The sequence below is a fragment of the Coenobita brevimanus genome, chromosome 79 (assembly GCF_032717465.1).
Source record: "Coenobita brevimanus isolate Jiangsu-jjx chromosome 79, ASM3271746v2, whole genome shotgun sequence".
Taxonomy (NCBI): Eukaryota; Metazoa; Arthropoda; class Malacostraca; order Decapoda; family Coenobitidae; genus Coenobita; species Coenobita brevimanus.
The window spans coordinates 20,028,002-20,036,217 of NC_137032.1; the positions used below are offsets into that span (position 1 = coordinate 20,028,002).

Genomic DNA, 8,216 nt, shown 5'->3' on the forward strand with positions numbered 1-8,216 from the left:
AATCTCGTATGAGCTTCATCATTTCATATTCGTGCTTTTCACGTGCCTCACTTTTGGCACGTTCGTGCTCTCGTTCTCTCTTGCGTTGTTCACGCTCGTATTCGCGCTGTTCTCGCTCGTGTTCGTGGTGTTGTCGCTCTTTTTCTAACTCGAGCTCGCGTTGTTTCTGCTCGTGTTCGCGCTCCTTTTCGCATTCCTCACGCTGTTCTCGCTCGTATTCGCGCTGTTCTCGCTCGTGTTCGCGTTGTTCTCGCTCACATTCGAGCTGAATCTTACGCTCTTCACGGGCATCATTCTCGCCCTGCTGCTCCTGATTATGCCGTGAGAGTATATACTCTTTAATTTCGGTTGGGTCCGAAAGACCCATTTCTTTGGCTTCCTGTAAAAATACAGTAGTAGCCATGGCGCTAATTTATAAAGCAAACCGAAATTGAGTACTGACTGCTTAGCGACGAATAATAATAAACACAAGTAAAGAATACAGACACAAGCTAGTGGTGACCAGTCTTATCAAGTTAACTGTCAAAGAATAAATAAAAAATGTAAATGACTGGGAAGACTCAATAATAGACACAATGGGTAGCGACTACCCAGGAGCGAATAAAATCGTCTGGCGTTACCAAGAATAAACTAGAGTTAAGTACTCTATGGATTGATGAAGCAAAAATTCACTTGCTAAATCAACGGTAACCACCAGTAAACTTGTGCCTATAAACTTTAATGATAAATTCCTAAATATGAACGAGTGAGCACTATCTCGTGAATAGCTTTATAGCTAGGAGTTAATATCCTGGAATGAGGTCGCCAATTGTCACGGGGTTTTTAAAATATCACGGTGTTTTTAAAATAAATGCTTAAATATTATTTAATTGATAATAATATTCAATAATATTGAAGAGCAAGGACAATGATTGTCTTGCTACATCAAGCAACGATTACTTTACGCTGACTTGCTACGATTCTCTAAGAACGAGAATTTATAAACTTTCTCAACAGTACACAGCAGAGACTAATTACTCACAAATGCTGAATTAGTACTGTTAGCCTCTGGAGAAAGTTACTTCACCCCTGACAATAAATAATTAAAACTAATAATAATATCAGGTCCTTGCTGATGCTTAACTCCTGGCACAACGGATTTTAAGTTAATACAACAAGACTGGTCTAAGCACCAGTTATGAATAGTAAAACGTTTATGCAAGCTAGAAGCTATATGGAAAATAAGCTTAATTTGGAGAAATGAAACAAGATTTTACTTTACATTAAGCTCAAGAAAAAGAACTGTTAAATTTATTGATTACAAAAATAAATTTAACGTTACATTTCAAATCAAATCAATGAGACCGCACTCACTCACTCACGCAAAAGCTAAATCCTTACGCCTAGGAAAAAAACACCTTAATTAAACTCTTAAGACTAGGGAAATACAAGAAGGAAATACTATAGTCGATGAATGCTTTGTATCACCAAGGTGGGAGTACTGGAGACTGTGATCTTGTGGAGCTTGGGTGCTAGCTGACCTCTCCTCTCACACTTCTGGAGCACAGGACCTCTCTCCGTCAAAGCAACAACTAGACTGCCCAAGTCGTGGGAACAAAAGGGGGAGCAGTAGGCCGCATTTTCTAACGGTCGAGGCAAGCAGGGGCGAACAATAAAGAAACAATAGTATCGCTCAGTACGACACTTAGTGACGTGCATTATATCGGTCACTTTTGAAAACAGTGACGAATGTTTTGAAAAGTATACCCCGAAATGGAGAGAGAAACGGTTAACTGAGCGATACACAGTGAGTTTTCCTCTAATAGTTCGTGGTTTCTCACAAAAGGGGAATGTCGCGAATTTGATTCGTGACAGAGAGGTGTGAATGAGGAGAGCAGGAGGGTGGAAGTGGTGAATGTGTTCAAGACTGCGAGATGTGCTGCGATGGCACTGTGTGCAACAAAGATGAAAGGGGGTGAAGTGGTGGAGTGGGAAGGTGTGAAATTTGTAAGACCGGGTATGAATGGGCGAGGAAGATGCATGGAAGGAGTTGCTTTGTTGATGAATGAGGTGTGGCAGGGTGTACTGGGAAATTACAAATGTGTCAGCTTGAGATGTATGTATGCCAGGTTCAAGTTTGAGAAGGTGAAAGTGGCTGTGATCGTGGCGTATGCACAGTGTGATGACAGGAGTGAAAGACAGGCTTTGGGATGAGCTGGATGTAACAGAGGGATAAATGCCCAGGACCTATAAAGTGATCGTAATGGGAGATATGAATGGAAGAGTAGGCACTGGTCCTGCAGATAACATAATGGGTTGTAACTGAGCACCAGGAGAAAATGATAATGGGAAGCGGCTGACGGATATGTGTCTGGAAAGAAGGCTTTGCATTTGTAACTCGTATTTCAAACACAAAAGTGCACATAAATATACATTGTGTAAAGGGAACGGGGATCGTGTTGAAAGGAGCCTGATTGATTACGTGACTGTGGAGAGGTCGATGCTGGGAATGGTTGCTGATACGAGGGCTGTGATAGGACGATGTGGAGGCCTGTCAGATCATATGACTGTGGTATGTATGATCAAGTTGAGAGGAGTGAGGTGGACCAGGAGAGAGATGAGCAGTCAGGGAGAAAGACTGAAAGTCGAGAAACTGAGGATCAAAGAAATGGCAGATGAATACAGAACCAAAGTATGGGACGAGTTTTAATAAGTGAAATGGAATGAAATGGATCTGGACAGCTTGTGGATTGCATATTGGGATTGCTTAGTTAGGAATGCTAAAGAGGTGTGTGATGTGGCAAGAGTAACAACAAAGAGGAAAGGTACTGCATGGTGGGATGAAGAGGTTAAGAGAGCAGTGGAGGAAAAGAGGAAGAAGTGGCTAGAGTGGTTACAGGACAGGGGTTCAATTGAAATTAGAACTGAATATATTGTGAGAAAGAAGCATGTAAAGAGACTGGTGAAGAGGAAAAAGGAGGTAAATGATGATCTAGGAAGACAAATGAATGCAAACAGCTCTGAAAACAGGAAGTTATTCTGGAACGAGGTGAGGAAATGTAGAAGTGACATCGGAAATAAATGTGGAAGTGTGAAGGATGGGGGTGGTAGATTATTAACCCATGGGGATGAAGTAAGGACCAGATGGAAAAAATATTTTGAAATCCTAATGAATGGGAATAGTAAGAGCAGAGCCACTGTAAACATGATTGGTTTTGGAGGTGTGCAGAGAAGGAATGCAATGCTAGGAAACGTGACACTCGCACAAGCGAAAAACGGTGTGAAGCGGCTGAAAAATGGGAAAGGAGCTGGGGTTGATGAGGTGTATGCGGAGATGATTAAGTGTAGTGGAGAGAGAGGAATGAAGCGCTTGTTGGAGGTAAGTAAGAAGGCATGGATGAGTGAAAGTGTGCCAGCAGAATGGAAAAATGCTGTGATTGTACCCTTTACAAAAACAAAGGTGAGCGAAGTGAGTGCAAAAATTATTGTGGCATAAGTTTATTGAGTGTGGCAGGGAAAGTATATGGAAGAATTAATATAGACAAAGCAAGAGAGATATCAGAAGTCCTAGTGAGTGATGAACAGGGTGGCTTTAGGAGTGGCAGAGGATTTGTAGATCAAATATTTGTAGCAAGACAAATGGTGGAGAAGGCTTGTAAGAAATACTATAATGTGTTTATGGCATTCATGGATCTGTAAAAAGCATACGACAAAGTAGACAGAGAGGGTTTGTGGAAAGTTTTGCGCATGTAAGGTGTAGATGGTAATATGCTAGGTGCGTCAAGAGTTTTCATGATGGCAGTGACGCATGTGTAAATGGGCATCTAAGTTAATGATTCACGATCGGTGTGGGCGTGCGACAAAGGTTCTGTAATGTCCTCATGGTTGTTCAATATTTATATGGCTGTGGTGATGGGAGAAGTAAAAACAGCAGTAATGGAGATGAGGATGGCGTTGGTAATGAAAGGTGGTGGATAGAATATCTCAGATTTGTTGTATGCTGATGATGCTGTACTACTTACAAATACCGAACAAGAACTTGGCAGACTAGTGCAGAGTTTTGCTTATTTCTGTGAGTGTCGTGCCTTGAGAGTATATGCAGAAAAGAGTAAAGTGACAGTTATTGAGAGGGAAGGTGACTCTCAGTGTGATGCTACAGTGAATGGAGAGAGACTGGAACTGGTGGGAGAGTTCAAATACCTGGGTACAGTGATAGAAAAGAGAGGAAAATGGGCAAAAGAAGTGGAAAGCAGAGTGACACAAAGATGAAAAGTATCTGATGTAATGATGGCCTTGATAAGAAACAGAGGCAGAGTGTTGCAGGTGCACGAGGCTTACATGATGGAATGTTAGTGCAAACATTATCATATGGATGTGAGGCTATGGTGTGGCATGAAAATTAAATGTCAAGAGTAAGAGCAATTGAGATGGGACTGCTGAGGAATATGTGAGGAGTATAGAGAGTGGATAGGATACAAAATAATGCGATTCGTGAAAGTTGCGGAGTTAGGAAATTTGTGGACACCAGAATCGAAGGGAGTGTACTGAGATGGTATGGTCATATGAAGAGAATGGATAACAATAGAGTGGTGAAAAAGGTATATCTGAGAGCATTTGAAGGAGGGAGGAGACGAGGTAGGCCAAGGAGAAGGTGGAGGGATATGGTGGATGAGTGTGTGTGGGAGAGAGGTTTGGAAGTCGGTGAGGCTAGGAGAGTGACAAGAGATCTAGCTGGTTGGATGAGATCTAGCGAATGATCAGGGATTTGGCACCCCTTTTTAATGTGACAGCGTCCAGATTGACTCTCTAGGATACATTTATGAGAAGCTACAGAATGTGGTGAATGTTTTTGGCGTGTCAGATAGAGCCAGGATTCCGAGGGCTTCAATGGTGAATGAACGGAAGCGTGGCCAATTGGACTGAGCAAAGCTGAGCTGTCTGGACGTTGCCACTCCTCACCCTGCCCTAGGGTGGGAAAGGAGGTCCGGATGATGATCATGATTAATCTTATTATTATTTTATTTTATTTTCATTATCATTATTATTATTATTATCATCATCATCATCATCATCATCATCATCATCATCATCATCATCATCATCATCATCATCATCATCATTATTATTATTATTATTATTATTATTGTTATTATTACTATTATTATTATTATTATTCTATCTATCTATCTATTGCCAGACACCTTAATCCCATACGGGGTGGCAACAAACAAATCGCCTGTACGTCGCCCTGTACCCCGCCATTTCACTAATCCCAGCTCACACCATTCCCAGTCCAGCTCTCGCCCAAGGCAGACGTCTCGATGCCTGTAGTCCGAGCTCCTGTTTCTTCCACTGCTCACGCCTACGACTCGTTGAGGGGAGCATCTAGTAGTAGTTCGAAGCCGCCGGGAGCCTGTAAGATCGTGGGTGCGGTGGTTTGGTTCAATGTGAAGTCTGGGTACGGGTTCATCAAGCGCCGGGACACCGGTGTTGATGTTTTCGTTCACAGACTCAGGATCATTGCACCAAATCCTTGGCACTTTCGGCGCTCTCTTGGCGAGGGTGAGACAGTGGAGTTTCGTCTCCGTCAGTCTCCTAAGGGTCCTGAGGGTAGGGATGTCACTGGGCCTGGGGGTGTTGCTGTGCAGGGCTCTGCCCATGCACGGCGGCGCCCTACGGCCCAGAGACGTCGGCCTCGCGGTCCTGGGTGATCTGGGGAGACGAATCTCCTTGTTTCGATGTGTGTCGCTACGGCACAGGCTTTTATTGGGGGTGACAAGGCTGTTTTGCGCCTTCTCCTCCCTCAGATTTTCGAGGAGAACGGGCTACCGAGCCTTGCCATCCCCCAGAGCTTTGCAGGCGATCCACATTTAGTCCTTCGTCAGGAGCGTCGTCCCCGGCGGCCGCAGCCGCAGCCGCAGCCATGGCCACGTCCACCTCGGCCTCGCACTACACTGCGAAAAAGGCTGCGACTGGATTGCCCCCTCAATAGGGCGACTGGCTTGACTGGCCCTCAGATCACTGACCCGGAACCGACCACGGCTATGGATTTAGACACTATCACCGTCTCTGCCGAGGTCCATCCCTTGCCGACCCGCAGCCGAAGGAGAAAGGGCTGCCTCACCTGATCCAGCCGAACCCTTGGATCTTCAGGGCCCTTCCTCCCAGGCTTCTCCATCTGCTGCTGAGGGTGTGGCCCTCACGCCTGCTGTTGTGCCTTCGGCCTCTCTTTCTACTCCTGTGGCTGTCCCTGATCACTCTCCTCTGCGCCCTGAGCTCGTTGCGATCTTGCCTCCCCATCTTGCTGAGATAGCTGCTGTGGATCCAGCAGCTGCTCGTGAGTTCCTTGAAACTGAACTCTAACGTGGCTTGTTTGAAGCCATAGAGCAGATGAGGGAGAGCAACGATCTTGGCTGTCCATCAAGCCTACGAGACTCAGGGGATTTGCCTATCTATGAAGATCTCGATCGGGACTCAGATTACACAGATATAGAAGACTCTGATGAGCTGCCTTGATTTCATCCTGCTCCAGTCGTTGCAGCTCGTGACAACCCTCTGCCTCCCTTACGCTCGTTTTTCTCTGATCGTCGCTTCCTCTTTTTTTTTTTTTTTTTTTTTTCCGCTTTGTGCTTTTTTGTTCTGCTCATGTCTGACGGGCTCTCCAGTTTCCCCGTGTCCCCACCCCTGTTGTGGGGCAAATATTACAAACAAATAAACAAGCTCACACCCCCCTCCTTCATTAACCCCTCCACTCCATCCCTCCATCTCATCCTTGGCTCCCCCTCCGTCTCTCCCCCTCCACCTCACTCACATACACTCTTCTTGTCAGTCTCTCACTCTCCATCCTCTCCGCATGGCCATACCACCTCAGTGTGATTCTCCTAACGCTTCCTATCACATCCACATCCACACCACACCGCTCCTTTACATCCTCATTTGTCAGTATGTCTCTCCATGTGATTCCACATGCTCCTCTCAAATAACTTATTTCCACTGCTCTCACTCTTGACTTGTGTCGCTCCAACAAGGTCCAAGCTTCACTTCCATACGTTAGAGTTGATCTCACAATACTGTCATGTAGTAACTTTTTCACTCCCATGCACACTTCCCTGTTTCTTATCACTGCTATGGAGGAACCAGCAACCTTCCCTGTTGTACCCTTTCATGCACTTCACCCTCCAAACTTCCATCCTTACTCATCACACTACCCAAGTACTTAAACATACTCACATTTTCTATTTCCTCCTCATCCAACTTCACTGTACATTCACTGACTTTACTACTGTCAAAGACCATAATTTTACTCCTCCCTACATTCACCTTTAGATTCCGTTTCCTACACACTTTCCCAAACTCATCCACCAAGCCTTGCAGCTCCCCTTCATCTTCACTTAACAACACAGTATCATCTGCAAATAACAGGGCAGAGAGTTTCCAAACACTGTCCTCTCTCATTAGGGCCACTCCAATATCCATTGCCCTACCTTATACCTCTTTCATAACCCCATCCACATACAGATTGAACAACCATGGGACATGACACATCCCTGTTTCATTCCAACCTTTCAATGGAAAAATTCACCCACTGCAGCATTAACCCCCTCATACATATTCTTCACAGCATTCAACAACGTCCCATCTACTCTATATATTCATAATACTTACCACAACCCTTGTCTATCCACCCTGTCATATGTTTTCTCCAAATCCATGAAGGCCACATACAACTTCTTTCCCTTCTCTAGAAACTTTTCCACTAAGGATCTAAGAATGAATATCTGATCTACACAACCTTTTCCCTTCCTAAAACCTCCCTGTTCTTCTCCAACTAATTCCTCTGTTATTTCCGTAACTCTGTCAATAAGTATCCTACCATATACTTTTCCTATTACACTAAGAAGACAAATGCCCCTGTGATTACCAGACACTTCTTTTTCCCCTTTTCCTTTGTGCAAGGGAATAATTATACCTGTCTTCCAATTCTCGGGGACTCTACCTTCCCCCCAGGCCAACCTGCACATTTTCCACATCCATTCTACCACACTCTCTCCCCAGTGCTTCAGCATTTCACCACACACTTCATCAATTCCTGGGGCTTTCCCCATTTTGACTTTCTTCATTACTTCTACAACTTCCATCCTACTGATTTCCTCCTCTCTTCTCACATCCTTCCTTCTCTCAGCCATTCCCCAGCCACTTATACTCTCATTACTTTCATTCTCTATGTTCAACAATTC

The 8,216-nt window shown here is 44.6% G+C and overlaps 1 pseudogene; it reads left to right on the top strand.

Annotated features, from left to right (window-relative positions):
* The first annotated feature begins 5,300 nt into the window (after nt 1-5,300).
* LOC145409049 (Y-box-binding protein 2 pseudogene) lies at nt 5,301-5,690 on the top strand (annotated as a pseudogene).
* Nucleotides 5,691-8,216: the final 2,526 nt, after the last annotated feature.